At 43.2% G+C, this 25175-nt stretch overlaps 1 protein-coding gene across 7 annotated transcripts in view; it reads right to left on the bottom strand.

The window, feature by feature from the left end:
* Positions 1–17808, bottom strand: part of LOC138488896 (sodium channel protein type 2 subunit alpha-like) — a 1049646-nt gene extending 1031838 nt beyond the window's left edge. For 4 of the 7 annotated variants that reach the window (XM_069616277.1, XM_069616276.1, XM_069616279.1 and 1 more), the window contains exon 1: positions 17485–17808. The gene's annotated coding sequence lies outside the window, so the exon portion shown is untranslated. The remainder of the gene's footprint in view (positions 1–17484) is intronic. The other 3 variants (XM_069616278.1, XM_069616281.1, XM_069616282.1) reach the window with 2 other exon arrangements.
* Between the last annotated feature and the right edge of the window lie 7367 nt (positions 17809–25175).

The following is a 25175-nucleotide window of genomic DNA, read 5'->3' as shown; positions in this document are numbered from 1 at the left end:
TGGGCCAATGACAAGTAGAGAAGGGCAGGCTTAGCTAGGCCCAGGCACACACCCATTTTCAAAACACATAAAAAGAGACTGCTGGGACAGGTAGAGACATTCAATTCCATTTGCTGCGGAACATGCTGACCGACGACTTCACATCCAGAGATCCAACACTTAGACTTCCAAGCTAAACAGAGACTACAGAACTTTAAACCAAGAAGGCCCACTGCAAGCAAAAGTATTTGTCAGCAGGCCTCAAAATCATTTGCAAACTATTCCACAGCCGGGCGAGCTGTCTGAATTCTTTTACCAAGAACTCTTGCCAGTACCCAGAAAGCAGTGTTACATCCAGAAACCACTTGATCCGGACCGGAAAGCAGAGCAGTATCCAGAACCAGAGGCCGCTGAATCCAGAGAGGCTAGACCAGCAGAGCAGAGGTGACCCAGATCGCTGTGAGCAGAACCGGTGCCTGATTGAGCCGCCGAGCAGACAGAACCGCAGCCGGACGTGTTGACCAGATCCGTGACGAGGCCTAGTTCAAAATTATATTGTGAGTATCTAGCAGAACCAATCTCTTAGTTAAAATAATCTAATCCAAACTATTTTAACCTAAATAGAACTGCCTCCTAGAAATCGTGTCATCTGTCATTTTTAAAGCTGCACAACTGTCACCTGTCAATTCTGCAGCTGCAAGCTGTCACCTGTCATTTTGAGTTTTACTTTAAATCTGAAAATCTACCTTTATTAAATTGTCCGTATCTCTGGAACCGTTAGGGCTAGGAACGAGATTTAGATTTAGAATCTAAGCTTTCCAACAAGCCTAGAACCGACTTCCTACTCCTTATACTTTTACCGCAATCGCGAGACACGCACTCGTGAAATTTACAGCGATTTGCGATTTTGGCTCAATTTCTCCACTTGTCAAAATAGCAGCTCCATTCTTTCTTTTGTTAAAATCTGTTTGCAACCTGGTAATAACTCATAGAGCATTGCTAAAGTGAGCCTGAACTAATACCAACACGCATCTCCCACTCACCCTGAATCTCTAGAGGGAATTAAAATCAGTTGGCACATTTTCCCATCCATTGCCATCACATTTAAAAAGCATTTGGGGCCTGTGTTTCAAACTCCTACCTGTTTCCTCTAAGCTTGCTGGGGGGGAACTGAATTTCGTATTGTATTTGAGTGCATTCCTGAGAACTGTGTGCTCCTCTTTCCATCTCCTTCCATTTCTTACATTGCATAGGGGAGGGGGGTGAATTGCCACAGAAAAAGTGATTATCTTATCTTTTGCTAAAATCATATCAAGTATTTCTGTACTGTATTTTATTCCTCATTGATTGTAAAGAAGTGTGCTAGTGCCAGATTACCCATTGTTGATCAACATCATATGTCTAAGTGTACTATCAGATATTAATTTATTATAAAGTGTGATATATATATATATTGTTTAAATTCTCAAATAAACCTTTTAATTTGCAAAACAAACCTACTTCTTGGCTCAGTGAGGTCAGGGGGATTCTAAGAGGGGGGTGTTATACAAGGGTGGTCATCCAGAGTACTGAACTAGACATAAAAATACATTAATAAGGGTTTTCCTCAGCATCCCAGACTAGGCATTGACTTGGCTGTAGTGTTGATTGAATATCGCTTACAATTTCCCCACCCCTTTTATAACACGGAGACTAGGGAGAGGGATGGAGTGATGAAGACCACTATGAGCATCAAACGAAAGCTGTGTTCTAGGCTCTGGAAGATGTTAACAGGTCCTGGGACATTCCAGCTCATTTATTTTCAGGCTACCCTCGGCCTCCTCCTCTCCTTCCCTCATCTCTGTCTGCTATCCAGGAGTGGTGTGCTGCCAATGACCTCTGCCTTAATGCCAGCAAGACTGAGATTCTCCTCATCGGCACACCCGCTCCCTCCTTTCCTGTAGCTCTATGGCTGGCCTCCCTTGGCCCTCTTCCTGCTCCCACCTGCAAGGCTAAAAACCTCAGTGTCATCTTCGACTCCAAACTCTCCTTCTCCCCTCACATCTCTGAAGTCTCTAAGAAGTCACACTACCAGCTGCACCTCCTCAGAGGTATTCTTCCTTTCCTTTCCTTCCCCAGAAGCTCATTGTCTCCAGAGCTCTGGTTCTCTCTAGGCTAGACTATTGCAACAGCCTCTTTCTTAATCTGCCTGCTTCTACTCTCCGCCCTCTGGAACTTATCCAGAACAGGACTGCAAGACTTGTCCTTGGCCTCAAGCCCAGGGATCGTATCTTTCCAGGACTGAAATCTCTGCACTGGCTCCCAGTGGCTGCGAGGATTACGTTCAAAACCCTCTGCATCGTCTACAAGGCCTTCTGGGGCCTCAATACCTTCAACTCTCTCCCTAAATATCTTCCTTCTCGAGCTTTACGCTCATCCACCTCCAACTCCCTCAGAGCCAGTCGCTTCTCTAAGCAACGAGTTGGTGGTAGATCTCTATCTTCGGCTGGGGCCTCCCTCTCGAATAGCCTCCCTGCCTCCCTTAAACATGAGGAGAACCATCTTAGGTTCTGGAAACACCTCAAAACCTCTTTCTTTGCTTTTTCACCTCCTCTCCTCTGCTGACCTCCTGGGTGTTTCCGAAACTGCACCGGCTACCTGGACACCCTCTGGACACCCTCTGATCCCGGACACAGGTCCCTCCCCCGCCAGCATCACACACCTGCACTGCCCATCTGGCAACCCCCGCACTTGGGGACTCTTTCTGTATCCCTTCAGTCCCCGCTGTCCTTGACACTTGTTGTCTGCACTTACCCATGAACTTGCCACATGATGGCCGTTAATTACTTTTATCTATTCCCATATACTGCACTGTCCCTGCCCCCTTCTCAAGCACTTGCGTGATCTGAATGACACCTGGCCTAGTAGGATCGTTGTCTGTACTCCCTTTGTTTCCCTCCCTTGCCTCGTCGTGCCTTGAAACACTTGTGTATAGGTGAGTTATAAATGCCATTTCATATCATATCATATCAAATATGGAAAACATAAACAAGAAGAGATAGTCAGCCCTCCCGATGCTAGCTGGGACATGGGATGAAAGTGTGCTGCATACCGGAGCAAAGAAGCTGCCAGGGACGACGTCCAAGGAAGTCAGGCAGAAGAGTGTTTGCTGCACTGCCATCCTATAAAGGAGGAGCTGCCAAGCAAAGGAAAAGGACAGGTGGGAACCGAGAGGCCGACGAGAAGCGCTCCCAGGCAGCAGACAGACAGCAGAGAAAAGTGTAAGACGCGAGCGATGCCCAAGCTTCCAGCAAAGAGATTGGGATACCGGAGTGCTTCAGGGAGGATGCTGTGTGCCTTTAGTAAAGAGCAAAAACCCACACAAGGGAGCTACAACATTTAACACAGTTGGAGAAGGGTCGGTGGCCCAACATATGAAAGATATATTTATCTGGATCCAGAAGCAAGTGAATGCTAAGGAACAGTACGAATTCAGGATCTGCACTTGAATATTGAGAGGACTCAAAAAAGCCCTGGCAGAAGAGTAAACCAGGCATACAGCGAGTCTGGGACCTGCACCCAAGAAGCGAAACAAAACCCTGACAGGCTAGTAAACCAGGGATTGCAGAAATGTGGCATAGACCCCAGATGGTGCTGAAAAAACAGGGGAAGAAACCCCTCTTTTTGAATTGTGGACTAAAAGGGAAGAACCATACCCCTATCTGAAAAAGGCATAAGCTGCCCAGAGAAAGAATTTAAAGTGTTGTGTGAATGGAGAAAACTCAAGGGAAAAGCCATCCCCTTTCAGATTGTTGAATATATGAGAAGTGACACTTTGAATAACCAGAAAGACTCTAGGGGAAGGGAAGACCCTTCGCTAGTGGAACTTTATTCATTTCTCTTTTCTGCAATTTACAGATTGTATATTCGGAACTTTGGAAGGAAGCAGCAAGTGTTCAGCCAAGAGACATTCCCCATTCACGATATATTGAGTTTAGTGTGCGAGGGTCAGTTTAGGGTTTTGAACACAGGACAGAGAACTCTTTTTGCTTTAGACATCCGGACACAAAGGTTCCTTAGTTTTGTTGAGGCAAGGGAACTCCTCTTAGAGTCAGGGATAGGTAGGATTTCCCCAACACCTTGTTTTCTTTTGATAATAAAAGTCTTTGATAAACAATGAAAATGCCAATGTGCATGAGTCCGTCACAGTGGTTAGAAAGGAGAACAGTGAGGACATTCTTAATTTAGTTTAGTTTATTTATTTATAGAGTGCTACAAGCCCTTATGCAGCTGGGCGCTAATCTTACATGTTGCTAAAATACAGACAGTTTATGAAGAAACAAGAAAAAGCAATTTACAAGATTTACGAATATGCAGTCATGCGACAGAATTTACATGACAAAGTCAACACAGTTTCCAGATATACAGGAACACGGTGGAAATCTATAATCTAAATATATACAAATGTGCAGACAGTTTATGAAGAAACAAGAAAAAACAATTTATAGGATTTACGAATAAGAGGCAATGTGACAGAATTTACATGACAAAGACAACGCAGTTTCCAGATATACATAACAAAACCATCCTAAGGAACAGGGTGGAAATCTATACAAATGTGCAGGGTGGACATCTATACAAAGAATAAACAGCAAGTTTAGTACATCGTTAAGCGGTGGGTCTGGATTTTTGCCCGTGAAGCCAAGCTTTAGTCTTTTTCAGGAATAGGTGGAAGGATGGTTCGTCTCTTTAGGACAGAGGGAGGGCATTCCATGTTTTGGCAGCAAGGACAGGGAAGCTAGCCGCACCTGCTTGTTGTTGCCTGAAGCGAGGAATGTTGACACACTGCCTCATGGCTGATCTGATGGGGCGTGTGGATATGTGGCAGGAAATGGTGTGAGACAGGTAGGAGGGGGCTTGGTTGGAGAGGCATTTGTGAGTGAGGGAGAGGGTTTTGTAGGTTATTCTTTGGTTGATGTTGAGCCATTTTAGTGAATGTCTCGTTTCCGATATGTGGGAATTCCTTGGAATGTTTGGAGCTGCCCGAATGGCTTTATTTTGCAGAACTTGCATTTTATTAAGGTTCTGTTTGGAAGTACCCAGGTATAGTGCATTACAATAATCCAGCTTAGAGAGGACTAGGGCTCTGGCTATTGTAATGCAATCGACTGGGGATAGGTACGGGCGGCGTACTGTAATAAGCTTACAAGTGTAGGCGGCTGAGGAGGCCATAGCGTTGGTTTGTCTGGTTAGTGTTAATGCAGAATCTAGGTAAATTCCTAAAGTTTTCACCACATTGGCTACTTTAATTATGTTGCCGTCAATGTTGAATGAGGAAAATAGTGCATCCAAGTTGTTCAGTTTAGCAGGGGAGCCCAGGAGGAGCAGCTCTGTTTCATCATCGTTAAAACAGAGCCTGTCTTCGCCATCTAGCTTGTATGATAAGGTAGATGTTGAGTGTCCTACTATGCACAGTATGATCACCAGTGGTGGGGATGAGTATCTGGGTGTCGTCAGCGTAGTTGGTGTAAGTGACGCCCAGATAGTCCAGCTCATCAAAAAGTGGTTTGGTGAATACATTGTAGAGAGTAGGAGACACACAAGACCCTTGGGGCACCCCACAAGTGACGGGGGTAGGTGAAGCAGAGGCAGAAGGTGCAAAGACGCTCATGGATCTGTTATTGAGGAAGGATTCAATTCAAGCGTTGGCTTGGTCTGAAAAGTGGGCAGCTGTAGAGAGGTGTTTACATAGAATTTTGTGATTCACCAAATCAAAGCCTGCAGATTACACTAGTAAAAGAAGCAAAGCCAGGTTACCTTTTTCTTTCAATGACTGGATTTGGGTTTTGAGGTCAATAAGAGCGGTTTCAGTGCCGTGTCTAGGTCTGAATCCTGATTGCCTCAGTCCTAGTAAGTTATTGGATTCTATTTATTTATTTGCATTTATAACGCGCACAGCGGCCCTGGAGCATTCTAGGTGATGTTGTATTTGCAAATATATTAGTATTTTTAACAGAAAAGGGACTGTTGTGATAGGTCTGTAGTTAGATGGGCTGTTAGGGTCTAGTGAGGGTTCTTTTAGTAGCTGGAGTACCCAAGCATCCTTCAGATTGTTAGGTACTATGCTGGATTTGAAAGAGGCATTAATGACTCTGGTGATAAAAGGGGCTAGTTCATTGACAGCTTACTTGACAAGAGGAGCAGGACAAGTGTCTCCTTTGCAATTTGATGGTTTGAGTTTCAGTATATGGTTTCTACCTCTTTAATAGATGATGGTGAGAAATTGAATTGAGGTTGTTCATTATTGTTAGTGGGGTGTGAATTTGTGATAGGGTCTGCATAAGAGATGAGCGATTTCTTCATTTCTATTTTATTTTGGAGCATGGTCATTTTGTCCTGGAATTTATACAGTCAAGGATTCTACTTTTAACGTGGGTAGGTTCAGAAATACACTCAGAGAATCCTAGTTCAGTCATGGTATCTCCAAGGGCAGCTGCTTTCTGGTCATTTGGGTCATGTAAGCCTAGATTGAAATCACCAAGGATAATGACTTGGGATTTATTCTTGGTGTTGGTGGAGAGCAAGTGTGAGATATCGTTGTCATAAGTGGAGGCTGGACCTGGTAGGCGATAAGTTGGATGGTGATAGTCGCTGTGGGTGATGTTAGTAGTTTGACGGACAAGATTTCTGCCGAGGGCAATAGAGGATTGTTGATCTTTCTCAGACCTAGTGAGGCCTTATGAATGAATGCAATGCCTCCTCCTTTGGAGATATTAACATCTCTATCTTCACGGATGATCGAGTAATTGTCTGGGATAGCAAGTGCTAATGAGGGGCCAGATGCTGTATGCAGCCAGGTCTCCGTGATGGCGATGAAGTCCAGGTCATGTGACGTAGTAAGATCAGCAATGTCGAAGGCATGCGCCTGAAGTGATTTAGCATTAATAAGGGCTGCTTTTATAGGAGGATGGCTGAGGTTTTGTTTGCCGTTTGTTAATTTGAGACTGAGTTCAGCAGCAGGTGAGGCTATAGATTTAGCTATGGTGGTTGATGTACTGGTGTTCTGTGTGTAAGTGGAGAGTGGTTGTGTGAGTCTTGAGCTAAGTCTATGGTTTCTTGGTGTGTGGTGCAGGGCTGGGTAGGAAATACAGAGAGCGTAGATGGATGATGAGGTGGGTTGTAGGAGGAGCCAGGGGGATCAATGGCGTCCGTGATATCTGTGGGGTCATAGGTAGTATGTGTAGGAGTTGTGTTATTGAAGGGTAAGGTTTTGGTCAAGTACCGGGATATCGGTTTTCTGTTGGATCCTAATAGTGTTATCATTTGTGGCTGCACAGGTGCAGTATCTAGAGCGGCTGGTAAAGAGTGTGATGGAGTTATGAAGGTAGATGGTGGTAGATTAGGTTGATAGAGATAGGCTAATGGTAGGCGCATTGTGGTCGATGGAGGGTTTCATGGGTGCGGAGACTACCCTGGATACAGTGCTGACTGTGAGTAGTAGGCTCAGATAGACCAGCCCGCAAGCAATGGTAACGAAAGCTAAGTGTTATGCCTTCATGGCTATGATGGCTGCCCAGGCTGCCAAGGATTATAGGACAACACAAGTGTAGCGCAATACAAGTAGGTCACACCGAGTATCAGAGTGTCAGAATACAAGGGTATTAGCAAGCTAGGTACTTACAAACTGTGTAAAAGGTATTGCTAGAAGAGCGTAATGAGAGGCATCCTAGTAGTTCAAACATGCAGTGTGGTGATAATAACAGACTAAGTACTTGCAAACTAGGTACGTGGCATTAGTAACAGAACTTTGATAAAAAGCAACAGTAGTTCAAGCATAACAAGTATATTACTACATGGCATTGCAGTGGCTACTTAATAAGATGCGATAGAATAGGACAGGCATGGCACATGGGAAACTGGGCACAGAGCAATAACTATTTCGACTCTCGCATTTGTGACAGGACGGATCACGTATAAGTATCTGAGCGGTAGAGCTTGCAGTACCGCGCAACAAGAAACCGGGTTCGGATGCATGGAGCAGCTTCAAGTTAAGGCTTGAATTGCGAGAGCTGCTCTAGCACAGTCTAACAGGGTGAGTTGTGGGCACAGGGTAATGCAACATGTCGGACATACCAAATGATGGTGCTAGCGGAGGAAGCAGTTAAGGTGCTTAATATAGATTGAGGTAGAGGCCATGATCGTGAAGCAACACCGGTAACACAAGTAACATATCCAGTACAAAAGTAGACTTCTCAGTATTATGGTGAAGCACAAAGCAGAACAGATGGCTGCAAGGACGTTTAACAGTAAATGGGATTATGCGTGTGCCCTTTCTGTAGTTAATGGCCATTAGAGAGTGTGACACGGGCACAATCAGCCATAAGAGGGATGGCTAGGCAACACAGAAAGCATTTGCGCATATGATTAAGTACAAAGTCTGGTTCATAGGAAGTTCGAAAGTAAAGAGACAAATCTTAAAACCTTTTCCAATGAACAGGTGAGTAAGTGTCAACAAGTTTTAGAGCAGGGGGTTGTGTTCTTATCGCACATGTGATTTCTTATCTAAATTCTGGACGTCGCAGTGCAGCTTAAGCAGAGTAGGGAATCCTTACGTGATACACCGGTACAGAATCTGGAGGGCTGGGAGTGGGCGCCCCTCCGACCCTCCTGGCTCCGACAGGCTCTGGACAGGGGTTAGCCTTACTTCCTGTGCCTTCCTTCATGGGCCGGCTTACGCCTGCCGACGTAGCATATTTGGTTGAAATAAGCACAGTCAACCAATCCGCTTATGCTTATTCTGCTTGAAGTGAGAAATGGAATCAAGATTCAGGCAACGGCCATCTTGGGATTCTTCATGAATCAGAAAAGAAAATCCAAAGGGGCAGCAGTAGAATGGGTCCCGGATAGATAAAAAGCAACATCAGTGTCAGAGAAAGGGAGAAGCGTAGTCCGAGATGATGGAGGTGAAGCTAATAAAGAGGAAGAGGCTGAATGGGGAGAACTAGGAGAGGTTGTGGAAGGAAGACGTGCCACCTTAGATGTAAAATAGTCAGAAAATTCAGAAATGAGCCAAAGACACAGAAGGATCTGGAGTAGGAGAAAGAACATGATTTCGAGATTGGAATAGATAACACGGATGAGAAGAGAAAGTAAATGATCAACATAGTATTGCTGCTTATCTATGAGTAAGGATTAATCATAAAAGACATGAAGAGAAGAAAGCATGTCACACATCTGGAGGAGCAAGATTTCTTCAATAAATGCTTTGTCCTCCAAAGGGAGCAATGAGAGGAGCAGAGTGCAAAAGGTTGAGGAGGTGTCCAAGAGGCAGAAAAAGAATAGGCATGGTAGAGAGAATCATGGGTGTTTCACAGGCTTGAGGGGAGCAAAGATGCAGCCCAATCAGCCAGAAGGGTGCAAATTCATTAAGATGGGGAACAGAGGAGGTTAAAGTAGAGATTAAGGTAGAAGAGCGAATATAACAATGATGGAAAAGAGAGGAATACGATGTCGGAGAAGAAGAAATAGAAAGGTGAAAGAAAGCAAAAAAATGATCTGAAGAACGAATTGGTGTGGCTGAGACCACAGAATATAGAGGTAGTGTACAGCTGTGTGGCGTCCATTTAAAAAGGGGAAAAGATGGCACTGTCCTTTACTGTCCTTCTGCGCATGGGGAAAATGTTACTCTGCCACAGTGGTTCATTCTTAGTAAGCCGATGCCTCTAGTTTAGTGCCCACCTATCAACATAGCAGCCTAACAGTGATGCTTTCCCTCCCCAGCCACCACATAGTTCAATTTGCCCGCCACACCACATGTCGAACCTTAAAGACTGCAATACATGCCTTTCTGTGGACAAAAACTACAAATGGGGAACATAGTCAGGCACAGACAATTATTTATATTTGTGCACGAGTCCAAGTAAAAAGCTATTTATAGAAACTGAAGAAAATATTGTGTGCAGCTTCTCTAATTTGTTTGTATCCCTTTAACATGTTTCCGTTCGTGGTATATATACTCCGGCCCTGGAAGCTTGAGGACGGAGTGCACAGCAGGTAAGTGGGGGGCAGAGGGATGCAGGTGCTGTGCAAAAGAAGGAGTTTCGCGGAGCACCCCCCGTAAGGGACCATTAGAGGGTATGTTCCAAATATTCAAACCTGCAAAATGTGGTCTTTTGATCTGGATCCAGTAGTCCCGGTCATTTTGTAACCAGCCATCAGACATAGATCTCACTTTTGGTATTTTTTTATTTATTTTTCCTTATTTACTGACCAACCCAATAATAAGTTTGAAAGGGATATCTTTGTTGTTTTTAACTACGTGTTTTTTTTTCTCCAAAAGTGGTGTTACATGTAACAAAATATTTTTGCTAGATGCGGATATGGAGAAATACTAATTTTTGCATTACATTAATATTTTCTAAATCATTCTGTGTTTGATCTTGTTTAATGTTTTCCTTTCGATTAGTAACAAAGTAAAGCCATTTATATACTTGTCTGTGCCTGAATTGATTTGCTGGTGAAGATGGGTTGCTTGAATTCATTTGCTGGCAAAGATGGGTTGCCTCACCTTTTCTGTTTGTCTAAGTGATGCCATTTCATGGCCTTTCGCTAGCATTAAACCCATCTGACTAATAGAATGTATGTATTACATTTAGTTGAATTTATCCCAGCTGTAATAGCCTCTGTGTACAACGAAACCAAAAACTAGAGCTGCCATAATCATTGCAAATAGCACAGCACGGTCAATGGCATAGTTGCCGGATTCTGCAACCTTTTGCACTCTAGATGTTTTGGAGCACAACTCCTTTCAACCCTCGCCAACACAGACAATGGGGAGGAATCATGAGATTTCAACCCTCGCCAACACAGACAATGGGGAGGAATCATGAGATTTCAACCCTAGCCAACACAGACAATGGGGAGGAATTATGAGATTTCAACCCTAGCCAACACAGACAATCGGGAGGAATCATGAGATTTCAACCCTCGCCAACACAGACAATGGGGAGGAATCATGAGATTTCAACCCTCGCCAACACAGTCAATGGGAGGAATCATGAGATCCATGTGCAGCTTGTTCACAGGTAAACCAAACCACAGAGAATCACATAGTGTGCATCACACAATCCAGGAGCATGGTCAAACAATGCCGAAGTGAAATAGCAGAATGCTAAAAGCATGGTAGGGCGTTACATTTAGCATACACAAGCTATGAACTGCATAAGAAAAAGGGGGAATTCTGCACGATTTTGAAACTCTAAGGGAGACGAATGGATACAAGATGAAAGGTAGAGTGGCCTTGTTGCCAAAAGTCTGAAGCAAGAGGATGACAAGATGGGCAGAATGATGCTAAGTGAGCGCAGGGTTTGTTTGGGGGGTTACATGGTAATAAAGAATAACCCATTTTAATGAAAGTGAATGTGGTAAAAGTGGATATTTGTATGTACACCGGCTCACCATATACCAAAGTGGGACAGGAGTTGTAAACCAGAACCTAAAATGATAAAATAGGAGCAACTGAGGTAGCAACCCAGGTAGATATACGGTTTTCAAGATTATCATGCTGGGTCATTGGGTAGGAGACAGTTTTAGAAGAAAGAAAAACCACTGCAAGAGCATTTGTATACTTCATTGAATGTATACATGGCTTTCGCCAAATCGCTGCACAAAAGATTTAAGAACAGAACAAAAAAGTGAGCATGTTAATTTACAATATTCAAATGCAAAAAAGTTACCAAGAGAGGCCAAGGGAGGATAATATTTTATAATGGAACAAACTACAGAAAAAATAGACGAGGATCTACAAGGTCATGGTAAGGAATTTCAGTTTTTAGGTGCAAGCAGTGAAAAAGATCAGAAATGGCGTTGGCCTCAAGGCTGCTTAGATCTGAAAAAAGATGTTAATTCTGACAGCGTAAGGAACTACAAGGTTTATAAAAGAGGGGGACAGGCCATGAATACATATAAAGACGATGAAGTGGGAGAGAAGGCAAAGATCTAAGGAAAGCTCGGAAAGTGATATTAGAGAAAGAAGTATGAGAAGAAACAGAAACAAATGAATGACAGAACTAAAGGAGCATGTTTGTAAGCAAGTAGACCAATGAGAAGAGAAGAACAATAGTCAAAAAAGGGGTGAAACCAAGAGATGTAATGAGTAACTAAGTTGTATGGAAAAGAAAGGGGTGAGCTGTGCGATTATTGTACAGTTGAAAACGACAGGAGCGAGAGATTACAATATGAAAAGAAAAGGAAAGAGAAGACTCAAGTATTACTCCTAGATTGCGAGCATGTGGCATAAAAGAAAGTAAGGCCGATGTACGAAGGGGAAAAGTGGATGCAGGAAAGAACAGAATCTCATTGTTTGAGGCACTGAGATGAAGAAAATAGGAAGCATCCAAAACTGGATGGCCAACAGACAGGCAGTAAGAGTGCAGTGCAAATAGTCAGAAGAAGAAATAGATCTGAGAATGATCAGCGTAAAAGTGGGACGAAAGGTCAAAAGAAGCAACAATAGAAGGTAGAGGGGTACTATAGAGTGAAAAAAGAAGAGGATCAAGAACAGATCCTTCAGCAACACCATACTGCAAGGAAAACTAGAAGACTACTTACATGTGCAAGAAATAGAAAAGGTACAGTGTGATAACTAATAACAAAGCCACTGTAGTACAGAACCAGAACATCCCAGAGGAAAGAGTATAGAGAAGAGGATGATGATCAAGAATATCGAAATTATCCAGAAGAGCCAGAAGAGCAACACTAGAACACTTAGAATGTGACGTAGAGAATTAGAGACCGTGAGAAGAGAATAGAGGTTTTGGTGGATTGAGAAGGGGAAAGGTTAGAGTGGCGTTGCGGAATAAGAGTGTGATAATCAAGATAAGTAGTCATTTGCGCATAATTGATATACTGTAGGATTTTTGAGAGAAGGGGAAGTAGGGGATTAGGACAATAATTGGCAGGAAGTTAAGTGTGGAGAGATAGCTTTTTTAAAAATAAGAAAAATTATAGAGTGCTAAATTCAGAAGAATAGATAGTAGAGGAAAGGAAGAGATTATACAGAGATATTGGAAATGGAAGTAGCCAGGGACAGCCCGCGAGAATAAGAGCCAATAAGAGGGGAAGGTAAAGGATCAAGGGTGAAGCCGGAGGATACGCACAGTTAAGAAAGAAAACAGTGTCACAAGTCGAAGAGAAGATAGAAAGAAGAAAAACAGCAAGAAACAGGAGAGTGAGGCATGAGAGGAGCGACTAGAGGTGGTGAAGAAGAGAAGAGAGACGGGATTAAGAGAGGAATCCAAGTAGAAAAGCAATTAACACAATTTGGAGAGCAGAGAAAGAAGGGTGGTTTTAAGATGGTGACACCAGGCCACGCTGAAGATAAAGTTGGATCCCACAAGATAGAAACAAATTACACAGGATGGAACTGAAGATGGCACAGAGAAGGATTATACTTTTCTTGATGCTCTTAAGACTGATGCTCTAACCAAGTAGAAGTAATGGGGTTCAAGTGGAAATGGGTGTAACCTATTTGTTGACATATTCGAGCCATTTAAAAAGGTCTGAAAGGAGGAAATGCCAGTTGTTGCAATTATATCTGACTGAACTTAAGAATCAGAGCTTATACGCTATGGAGTACTAAGGACTAGACACGCTGTACTGTTTGTAAAAGAAGGATTTTGCAGAGTAGTTGTTCCAGAGTTCAAGGTCACAGGTGGCAGGTATAAAACAAGTCAAGCCCCATGGCAACATTCTTGGATTCTTTGGGAGAGCATGTAGTCACATCTCAACATGGGACGCAAGTGAACAACCTGGTCGGAAGATTTAAGTAGATCATAGGGCAGACCATACACAAGTGCTGTAAAGAGGGTAAGGTAAAGCAAAGGTGTAGAGAAGAAATGACAAGCAAGGAATTTCGAATCTGAAATAAATAGCAGCTGTGCTACATATTCATGAAAACCTAGGGAAAATGAGAAAGTGAAGTCCAGCGCAGGCTTGGGGTGTTTACTAAGATGCAAGAGTACAGGGAGGAAGGTGATCTATCCAGAGAAGTAGGAAGGGGGGAGTGTCTGCAGTTCCCACATGTCTGGGGGAACAATTAGAAGTTGATTGTGTATCTCTTTAAGAAGTAATAGGCCACGAACATGATTTGATAGGATTCAAGTTGATACAAAACATGTTCACCTTCAAAGTTGGGGAGTGGGTTATGTGTGGACACGTGAGAACCTGTCTCTGAGTTATATTCCCTCTGTGTGGCATCTTGGTTGCACATACACATTCCTCTAGGTCTGTCTGAGTCAAGAGGGGTGATGTTGTAGCTTTCCGTGGTGTGATGTAAAGGGAGGCGATGTGGTATCCAGAGTTCTCCTATGAAACCCTTGCTGTTGAATGTGTAATGTTGGAAGATGAGCTAGATCTTGTTGGTGGCAGTTGCAGGTGGTTAGACTTGTGGACATTACTTGCACTTCTTCCTGATTTCTTGTTACATAGGCTACACATTCTAAAGACATTTTGACTCTGCACTTTTTATGCGGCCTGGTAGGTACGATGTTATGTCCTGTTAGAATCAGAATCCTACACTGGTTTCTAATAAGATGCACAGCTTTGTTTTGGCAAGCTGCCATCTAAAACACAATAAATACAACATTCAAAATTGTGAATGTATCTGTTTTCTCCTCCGCAAAAGAACACTCAAATAAATAAAATTAATTAAAAATAAACCCTTGATAATAAGGTGACCAACAAATTTTCTGAAACCGGTCCGTAGGTTTTCTCATATTTACAAAATAATCAGTCGTCTCCACTCCAATACTTCTAGGGATACTGAACAAGTATGAGGGGTAGGGGGGGCCTCAAGATTTGTCTTTACGAGCATTAATGCCAAACGCGTGGCTAGGTGGGTGCACACGCGTTCTTTCACTGCCCTTCCACGTTGTGAAGTGGTGATAGTACAGCTGGCTTTTTGAACAGTGATGATTCTCTTAAAGCAAATTAGTCCCATCACCCAAGTGCCGGCTGGCATTGCAACTTAGAGTTCGTTTTGTTGCTTCACATGCGTTAAGATGGTCATTATTTAAAGAGGTTTCCGGCAGCTATGTGGCACGTGATCACATCCAACAGCAAACTAGCCAACATACTTTCTCTTCAGAACGACATCCTGGGTCTGGCCCCAGGCCTGAAACAGCTACCTGCCTCAATGCAAAACTGCATGACATAATGTAAAATCAGCAGATGAATGGAATGGCAGGGATGACTTCTGTTATCCTAATTGTCAGACCCTGGTATGTAATACCATGGGGTGCGGAAACAAACTCACCACGTCTGAGTCAGTCACAGAACTGACATCAAACCATCATGGCCGTAAGACACTGAATCAACGTGAACAGTCAAAGGGTGCTACTTAATCTGTTTGCTCTTTGTGCCAAACCATTTCCCGCTACTCAGTGCTCAGATTGTGTTTATTTCCCTCCCTCTCTGCGTTTTACAATCTCTGTGTCTACCTCTATCCTCAATTAACAGTGCTCTGCCAGCTCCCAACGTGAGTTTGGCTCAACAAGAGCAAATAGAGCAGGTTGCAAGAACAAACAAATGCCTTTCTTACTTTTTTGTCTTCCTTTAATTTATTTTGGTGTGTACTTCCTGTTCCCCTCGTGTTTTTATTGTATTCAATATAGAACAATACACACTTTAATCTACAGCCCGTTGCTATTTCTACATTACCAATGTGCTAAATTCTTACTGTAGCAAAGTCATATGCTCACCTTAAGAGTCCATCATTGTATGGCCACAGTATAACCTCGTTAATATCATATCAGCAGCATGAGTTATCCTTAACCTATGTGATGCGGCATTAGGGAAATTCTCCAAAACAAAATCTTGAACTAAAATAACATAATGAAAAGGACCCAAAGTTGCGTGGGATTGGGTACAATACACATCTTCCACGATGTCAACGATGTCCTAGCGTACACTAGTTTGGGATTGCATAGTTAAACCCACGAACATGAGCATAGACAATGCACACAATAATGGTATTCGGGCAGGCAGGCACATCATCATACATAAAAACCGATTGTTTATGGTTTCAAGCCTTGCATAATAATAATAATACACCATTATTTAACAAATAACATGCATGCTTATTTCATGTTCTGTTCCTCGTCTGTTAAATGAAAATATCATATCTAGTCATGTGTATTGCATAACCCCAGTTACATACCTGTAATGCGCAAACGGTACCGTGTTTGCCCTACATAGCTTGCTGTGAGCATCAACAAAAGGTGTAACTAATGTATTTCATTACATTTGGTCATTTATAGCGCCTTTCACCATGGGTATGGTCCAAACGCGCTATATAGGCTGAACGCTCTCTGAGAGACTGAAGTCCAAAGTATGGGATATTGGGAGGTGGTATTATGCGTGTGTGCATTATGGTCGTTAAAGGTTATGAGGGGGAAGCCAAGTCCCTGCTATTGAGGCACTGGAGAACTGTGTGCCTCCTTGGGGGGGGGGGGGGGGGGTAAACAAATAAGAGAAAAAGCAAATGCCGTCAATGGATTCCTTATTTAAAAATCAGGCTGTATTAGTTTCAAATCACACCATGGTGTTGCTAAAAGTACACATTGGATGAAATGTTGTAGATAAACAAGGCCTCTGGCTCTATTTTCTAATGCCTTTGCTTTACATTAACAGGAAGAAACACTTTGTGCACATGGTCCCAGAATGTTTGCTTTGATGGGTTGGTGGCTGGTAAACAGATCGCTGAAAGACATTAATGTTCAAAGAATAAACACAAGGCCGGACATCCTGTGTACGTTTTAAGTCACCATAGTTACGCCGTTTACATATGCATAACGGGCCAAGTACAGGCTGAATGGGATGTGATGAATGGAACGGATTGGAGGACAAACGCAATGAGAGAATGCAGGGCAACACCCTGCACAAAGTCAGGAGTGTAAGCCTTGCATCTCCGCAAAAGACGGGTTTAGGGACAAGACTGACAATACAAGCATGTGATTCCCACAGCGAGCAGTCATGCAAGCCCCCCCCATCCATTTCCCCGAAAGGCTGGGATCGGCCACATATAGCTGCCTGCATACAGCAGGGAAGTAGCACCTGCCACAGTGGGGACAGCCGCTTATGGAACGGTCACAGTGCAATGCGAATGAACGACAATGAACCCTGAATTCATCTGGCAGCGCAGAAACACGCCCGCTGTTGGTATTCTCCGTCTTATTCCTACATTGGCAAATGCAATTTGGGTAAAAAATGTCCATCTCGCCCCGAGGCCCTATGGGCGTGACGGCGTAGGTAATCGCTCTGTATGTGCTCGTTGGGGGTTGGGGGCATCTCCCTCGACTCTCTCCCGGAGGTTGTCGAGCGGTGGCCAGACCCTAGATTGGCGGTAGGGTTGCATCCGCACGCCGGGGGCGTTGGGTGTGGAGTGTGTGGCATCCCTGCCTCCGCCTCTCTAACGTGAATTGTCAGGCAGATGCATGGTTAGGTGTTATCTTCTCTTCAGACACCAACCTGTCATCCACGCCCAAGGCAGGGTAGAAGGGGTGCGTAGCGAAGGCTCAACGATGGGGAGCATCCAAGCTGGAGCTAGAAAGCGATGGAGAGCGCGGTATCCAGGCAGCACTTACACATGAGCCCATCTCTGCTCCCGCTGGATGATGCTCCTGGCTTCCCCCTCGGACCATGGGCGGAGGTGCAGCTGGTCTCCCTCAGCGCTCCTCCCTGCGGCTGGGTCTCCGGGCTGCTCGCTCACCAGCACCGCCGCCGCGTCTCCCCCTCTCTCCTCCGGCGCCAGCTTCCCTCCCCCGTCTCCCTCCACTCCGCCCCTCCAGATGTTGACAGCGACTAGCAGGGATTGGACGCTGCGGGGAGCGCGCGCGCGCTCCCGGCACCTCCCTAGACTTTGCAGGTACCAAATAAAAAAAAAGATAACCGCAAACATAGAAGACGGCCACGGATACCATCGAACTCCGCCAGCTCCCCTCAAACTCCCCCTCCCCGCCACTCTGGCGTGTCATGAGCGCCATGTTATTAAGTGGTATTGTGTTCCAACTTAAAGGCTTGCGGGCTTTTACGCGAACATGCTGAGGTTAGTAAGTGAAATGTTCAGTGATGAAATAGGGGTAGTTCTCGTGCTTTCAGGAGCAGTTGTCTACTGAGATTTCAGAAATAATGTCGCGGCAACGTGACCTATTTTGACAGATTAACTACATCACTTGTATTATTTAGATAATAAACGATCCATATTTAGATAGTAAACGATTTATTCTCTTGAAATATTTGGGAATGCTTTCTTTCTCCTTTATACTTGGTACAGATTGGGCTAAAAATGGTACATGCAGTATGGCAGTAATAATGACTTATGCCCAACGAAGGACTTTCCGTGCTACTCTCCCGTCAGCTTCTGTAGCACGAACCACTTCCCCAGCCTGCTCTTGAATGGAAACTATGGGGCTACCCTGAAAGCGGGGGATGGGGTTGGTATAAGCGAGCACGTTCTTCACACAGTAACACAACAAAGCTGATCCCTCACTGGAGTTTCGCACCCACAGATGCCTAGCTGTTCTACCAGCATCCTTGAGCTGGGCACGCGCTCCTGAGCTGCAGGCTATGGTGGGGCGTCGGCGGTAGACAGCAGGGAAGTTTCTGGAGCACTCGTGAAAAGGAAACCCAGTGTGACGTGCAAGGCGGTGAGCCCACGTTTATTATAATGGCCTGCGTCACGCCCCACCATGACGGCGCTCCCTGCCTTCTCCAGCACCGGCGCCATGGACAGCGCCTGCCGCTCTTCACTCAAGCAGGAACCCGTGAGGCAGTCAGTCTCTGTCCAGCACCATGGACCTGCTCAAAGTACCGTCTCTTTTTCCAAAGCTACATATCCTCTGAACGATCTCCAGATGCAGTCTTGTATACAACTATGTGAATAGAACACGGGGCCCTTAAACGCCTACGAAATAAGCCTTGTCTACACAACCCATAATGTTGTTTACACAGATTGCACACTTGAATTCCCCAGCACTTATTTACGCTGTACCAAAAACTTATTATATTGCTCTCTAGATCACCGATTTGTAACACAGAAATCATCTCATACAATGTGCACAGAGCTAATTCGATTTTCATATACTTGTTATTTGTATAATGTGTTTATTAATTCAACGAACTATTTCACATATATTTCATTTCATCTATCAAAAACAATTACTTTATAAAAACAATGTTATTCCTAATATATCTACTTAAACATCCTTTAAAAATCAATATATCAACACACAATAAAACCATTGTTTAATTAATATATCAACAATCAATAAAACCATAATTTCATTAATATTTGCATGCAATTTCATTGGGATCCCCCAGCTTCGAGATTTACAACTGCTATCATCCACACATTAAATAATGTGATCATCAGAGAAGTCTCACACACATATTTTATTTCCAGAGCTGGTCTTCGATTATTCCTTTAATTGTTTAGACAAATCGGGATAATAGCTTACGGTTTATTGCTTTCATGCCCCGGTTTGGGGGGTGAACATGGGGTTTACCTGCCCGCTAGCCCGGGCTGCGGGCTGTTAAACCCTGTGTCTACATCCCAGCCGCGGCGTGAAAGCTATTCGCACTCTGGGATTTCCCGGGGTGCGGATAGTTTTCTTTTTTTTCGGCAAACGGGAGATGAGCTCAGCGCAAGCCCATCTACCGTCAGAGAAAGAAAATGTAAAACAAAATGGCCACCCCCATTAAAATAGAAAAGCTGGCTTCTTCAATATATGGAGCAAAGCTAATGCACCAGATGGGGCTTAATTATCATAACGGGTGTGTGGCATGTTCCTTGAATGAAAAAGTCTGAAGTTGGTAGTTTGATTGAACAAAAATTATTGAATGGCACTCCTGGAGGTTAAATTAATCAAACAAAATCAATTGGCTGTTCAGCTATAAGTCATAGACATGTTAATAAGTTCCTTTTATCCATTGTTGGTACAAAAATGAATATCTGTCCTCCAAGGGATGATGTTTAAATAAATTGATTGGAGAGTCCTAAAAATGAAAGTTTTCAAACTTTATACAAAGGAAAGTCCTCATAATGCATTGATGTATCCTAGTAGATCTTGGTATCAAAATGCTTGAAAGAGGGGTATCTTCTGTTTAAAGTAGATGACCCTTAAAAAATGTGGACTGAATATGATAAAAAACAGTCTGCACAGCGGGATCCCAGAACGCCAATCCTGTTGGATGACAGCGGCCATGGAAAACATGGACTAAAATGGTTGCCATCAATATTATTTATTTTGAAAAAGGGATCTAGTCCTTTGGTCCCGCAGGTAAGTTGGGGTAGGGAGAAGGGGAATTGTTTTTTATTTAACCTGGGGAGGCAACAGGAAGAGCCTCTCTGGTGCCTCTCCACATTAGAAAAAAAGGAACTAAAAAGCGCCACCCGGGAAGGGCATCGGGTGACTGAAACAGGGGGCAGGGATTGTGTATTCTCGCCCGCTGATCTAGCCACCTGATTGTCTGAGCGACCTTCCCCTGTTGCAAATATCATTTCCAGTCCTGCATAAGAGGTAAAAATATATTGTGCCCTTTCCATCACTCCAGGTTTAATACGTTAGGCAAGTACATTTTTCACTGATTCCTTGTTGGGGCCCCAATGTAGTCATAATTGGTAGATGGTCAAGTCTTAACAATAGATCAAACCTGTGAATTGCAATGGCAGGACATTTAAGCAGATAATTATGTGCAGGCAAATCTCTATAACAGCCAGCTATGGTTTGGATATGTTATGTTATTGGGCATTTGTATAACGCCTTTTCCCAGTGATATGATTCCAAAGCACTGCGGGTTGAACGCCCTGCGGGACCGCAGTCCTGGTCAGGGGAGAGAGTAATGTAGTAAAACGTGCGTGAGCGCACTTGGTATATGTGCAGCCAGTGTGGAATAAGTGGTGTGTAGCTGCATACTAGTGCTATGTGTGGTGTAGTGGTTGTGTGAGACTAGTAGAATGTGTGCAGCAAGGTCAATGGGCTTGGGTATCTGCATTCTGTTGGCGCTGAAGTTTGTGAATGCGATCAAGTGTGCAGCTAGGCCAGTTTCGAGGGGAATAGATGCATTCTAAAGACTGTTCAGGTGATAGTGGAAGTAAGTATGTGTGCATCTAGGCCAAATTAATTGAGGGGTATGGCTGCATTCTATTGTTTTTTGGTGCAGAGGAAAGAGTTAACATGATGGTGTGTTTGAGTGCCTGTGTGCTTTCCAGGGAGACCCTGTTCTCGTTGAGCTTCCAGTGCTTGCCGACGGAGTGGTATTTCCCTTTGGGTTCGGGATGTTGGGTTAAGGTCCTCCCTGTCTCTTGTTGGGTCAAATTGCTTTGGTAAGACTGACGGGTGGTGACAAGCAAATCCGTCCCAACTCGTGTCGTACTGTATAGGTGCTAGAGATGTCCTCAGTTGGTAGTTCTGCTAGATTGGTTACCGATAGGTGTTTCTGCTAAATACATTCCCAGATAGTTGGGATTAGCAAAGAATAAGTGCGTGAAATGAAGAATAGAATGTCTGCTTTATTCCCAACAGTGGGATTTAAGCAATGAGTCTACTCTTGATCTACACTTGATTGGCCCCTCACCACAAGCACACAAAAGAAAACCTCAATGGTGGCTGAGAGTACAGGAAAACCCAACTCCATGGAAAATAGGCTGAACTCTATAGACGTTCAGACTCTTTCAAGGGTTGGCAGCAAGTAAACTCTGAAATCGACACCAACAATCATAATATTAAATAAATTCATAACACTGAGATGAGAAAGCTTTAAAAGTGTTCAGGAATGCTTGTGCCACAACCCTGAAAAAAAACGCTAAGCAAACATCACTCTGGTGTATGACAGGCTGCAGCAGCCCGGCAAATAGGTGACTGCGGTATGACAGGCTGCAGCAGACCGGCAAATAGGTGACTGCATGCCTCAAATCATAAGATACCTGTAGTATTGGTGGATGGAGGAAATCATCAGGAAACAGGTTATTCACCGGAGACATGAGTATATAAAAATGAGTACGTTTATTCATAAGTTACAGGGCAAGTTAAGTATGAAAGGCAGGAGCTAAATAGATAACATCCTTTCAGTAAGGTTCTCCCATCCTGTCTCCCCAACTGTAGCTATTGGAACACTAACGTCTCACATAATTCTAAATGACATCACTATATTAAACTATCTGCACAGGTTGCATTCAGTACAGATGGATATATAAATACTACACATCTCCCTCTCTTCTAACTGAACACACACTAAGATACCACAGGCCAGACATACAGAGACTATCAGGATTTCCACACTCCTGCGCATCTGTAAGAGCCATACAACAATCGTAACCATAAAAGCGTATACCACATTCACGTAACTAACATTCAACACAGATAAGTACACATTTCAACACTTGCCCGGAACTGCCACTCCCGGGCCTCACAGCTGCCACCAGCGAGCACACACATTCCTTGCCACACTCTCAACCACCAACACGCATCTCCTCCCACTCCACCTTCCACCTAAAGACAAGGGTCTGCCACATCCAGCACAACCGCGCACTCACGCAACCATAAGATAACTAGCTAACATTCATATGGACCATCCATTTACATTCCTAACACAACTACATCACAACCATGACTACAATACACTACCTTTCTTGTCAGAGAAACACCCATCATTTGCATCTTCCATTTATACCGTCCAGCACACGCTCCCACTGCCTAGAAGAGAACACATAAATGTGGGAAAAGGAAGGAAAGATACGTACAAGACAAAGATCACATGAAAACAACGCAACTGGTAAAGGAGAACAGTGCGTGGAAAAAAAAACACAACGACAGAAAATTTATCAAGAAATCTGTCCAAGTGGAAACAGTTCTCAAACCAACAACAATTACATTCAATTTTGCAAGACAGTAAGACCAAACTGTACCGTTTCAGAGCAATATTAATAATACGCAACATCACTGCGTAAATAACATGCTCGATATACGGCCAGCACCCATGCATCAACATCACCTGCATACAGGCCATTCAAGCATACGGGTAATTATTCACTATTCATAACCTTCATGACACTAGTGCACTTTATACCAAACATGCAGTGTGACTACTCATAATGTATATTCCCTTCGTATTTCACATCTGCCCACGCACAGATTCATAAATAAAATGATCTCTGAACGATGCAGAGTCATTACTGATCGCATCCACCTAATGTAGACTAAAGTACCACTTGACCACTGAACGATGCAGTGACAGTAACATTGAACTTGTAATCATAAATGACCTCTGAGCGATGCAGAGTCATTACTGATCGCATCCACCTAATGCAGACTAAAGTACCATTTGACCACTGAACGATGCAGTGACAGTAACATTGGACTTGTAATCATAAATAAAATGACCTCTGAACGATGCAGAGTACCACTTGACCACTGAACCATGCAGTGACAGTAACATTGAACTTATAATCATAAATGAAATAACCTCTGAACGATGCAGAGTTATTACTGATCACATCCACCTAATGCAGACCGATATACCACCTAATGTATAACCTGACCACTGAACGATGAGGTGACAGTAACATTGAACTTACAACATATATTCCAGTCAATATTTCACATCTGCCCACACGCAGACTCATATATGACATGACCTCTGAACGATGCAGCGTCAACGTTAAACTATTGACCACCCATCAACTAGTATAATATCACAATATCATCCAGATTACCACTACTCATAAAACCTAAATTTCATCTGGACATCACAAATATCAATCAGGCATCTAAATATTCATCTGGGAATCACAACATAATATCCGTCCGGGCACCACAACAGATCCGGGCTTCCAATATTCATCTCGGTATATACATTTAATATCCATCCGGGTACCACAACAGTCATCCGGGCATCCAATATTCATCCAGTATTCATTCGGCATGCAATCAGTATATACATTTTATATCTATCCGGGTACCACAACAGTCATCCGGGCATCCAATATTCATCCAGTATTCATTCGGCATCCATTATTCATCTGGGTATCACCTCATACAGCATTAAAAATTATTTTGAGCATCCAATAATCATCTAGGTATCATATTCTAATATCCATCCGGGTACTACAACTGTCAACCGAGCATCCAATATTCATCTGGGTATCATGGATTACATCCAGGTATAACACATTTTATACATTCATCTGGGTATCATGGATTATATCAATTTATAACAATTTTTATACATAAACAACCACCATTTCATTTTGCCATCAAACAACCACACTTGTACATACTTTGTTGAAAAAAACCATACCATCTGTAAATGCCTTTCATATAATTTGCTGTATTTACACTGAATCACAACACCAAACAAACTCGTAGGTACATAAACGTCAATGGCGGTGATACCCCATAGAGCATGACACTAATAGTTGCAGACCTGCAAAACCTCAAACTGTTAATAAACCTGCTAGTACCATCAATCTGCCTAATGCAAACTCCAATAACTTCATGATATATGAATATGATTGCACACATTGTCACTATTATATACACCTCACCAATGCCTCATCACGTTATATAACAGGATGATCATCATTGTATTTAAAACATTTAAATATTTCTCATTTACAGGTAGATATTGCATTTTGTAACATTTCTCCCCATCTCCATAGGACTCAATAACAATATGAGAATAGGAAATGTTATTTTGTAAAGTCCAAACTTATTGTCCAAAACTGGGAAGCTGCAAAACCTCGAAATTTGTTAAGCACTAAACAACATAGAACACATATACTGTACACCATCCTAACCAGGCACACCAAATATTCACAACATACACAGCATCCTGTCACCCATGAAAATATTAATGCACTATTCTCATTGACAGGTATATATATATAGCATTTTGTAACATTTCTCCCCATCTCCATAGAACTCGATAACATATGAGAATAGAAATTGTTATTTTATAAAGTTCAAACTTATAGTCCAAAACTGGGAAGCTGCAAAACCTCGAAATTTGTTAAACACTAAACATAGTTTACTTGGTTGATGTTTTTCCTTTTTTTTTTTCTTTTTTATTATGTAGGTGAAAAAAATGAAAATATCACCCTGCACTATACAGACATTGAACACATATACTGTGCACGCACCATCCTAACCAGGCACACCAAA

The sequence above is a fragment of the Ambystoma mexicanum genome, chromosome 9 (assembly GCF_040938575.1).
Source record: "Ambystoma mexicanum isolate Mex_15411 chromosome 9, UKY_AmexF1_1, whole genome shotgun sequence".
NCBI lineage: Eukaryota > Metazoa > Chordata > Amphibia > Caudata > Ambystomatidae > Ambystoma > Ambystoma mexicanum.
The sequence above is the reverse complement of the archived record's forward strand: the minus strand, read 5'-3'. Positions and strand labels throughout refer to the sequence as shown.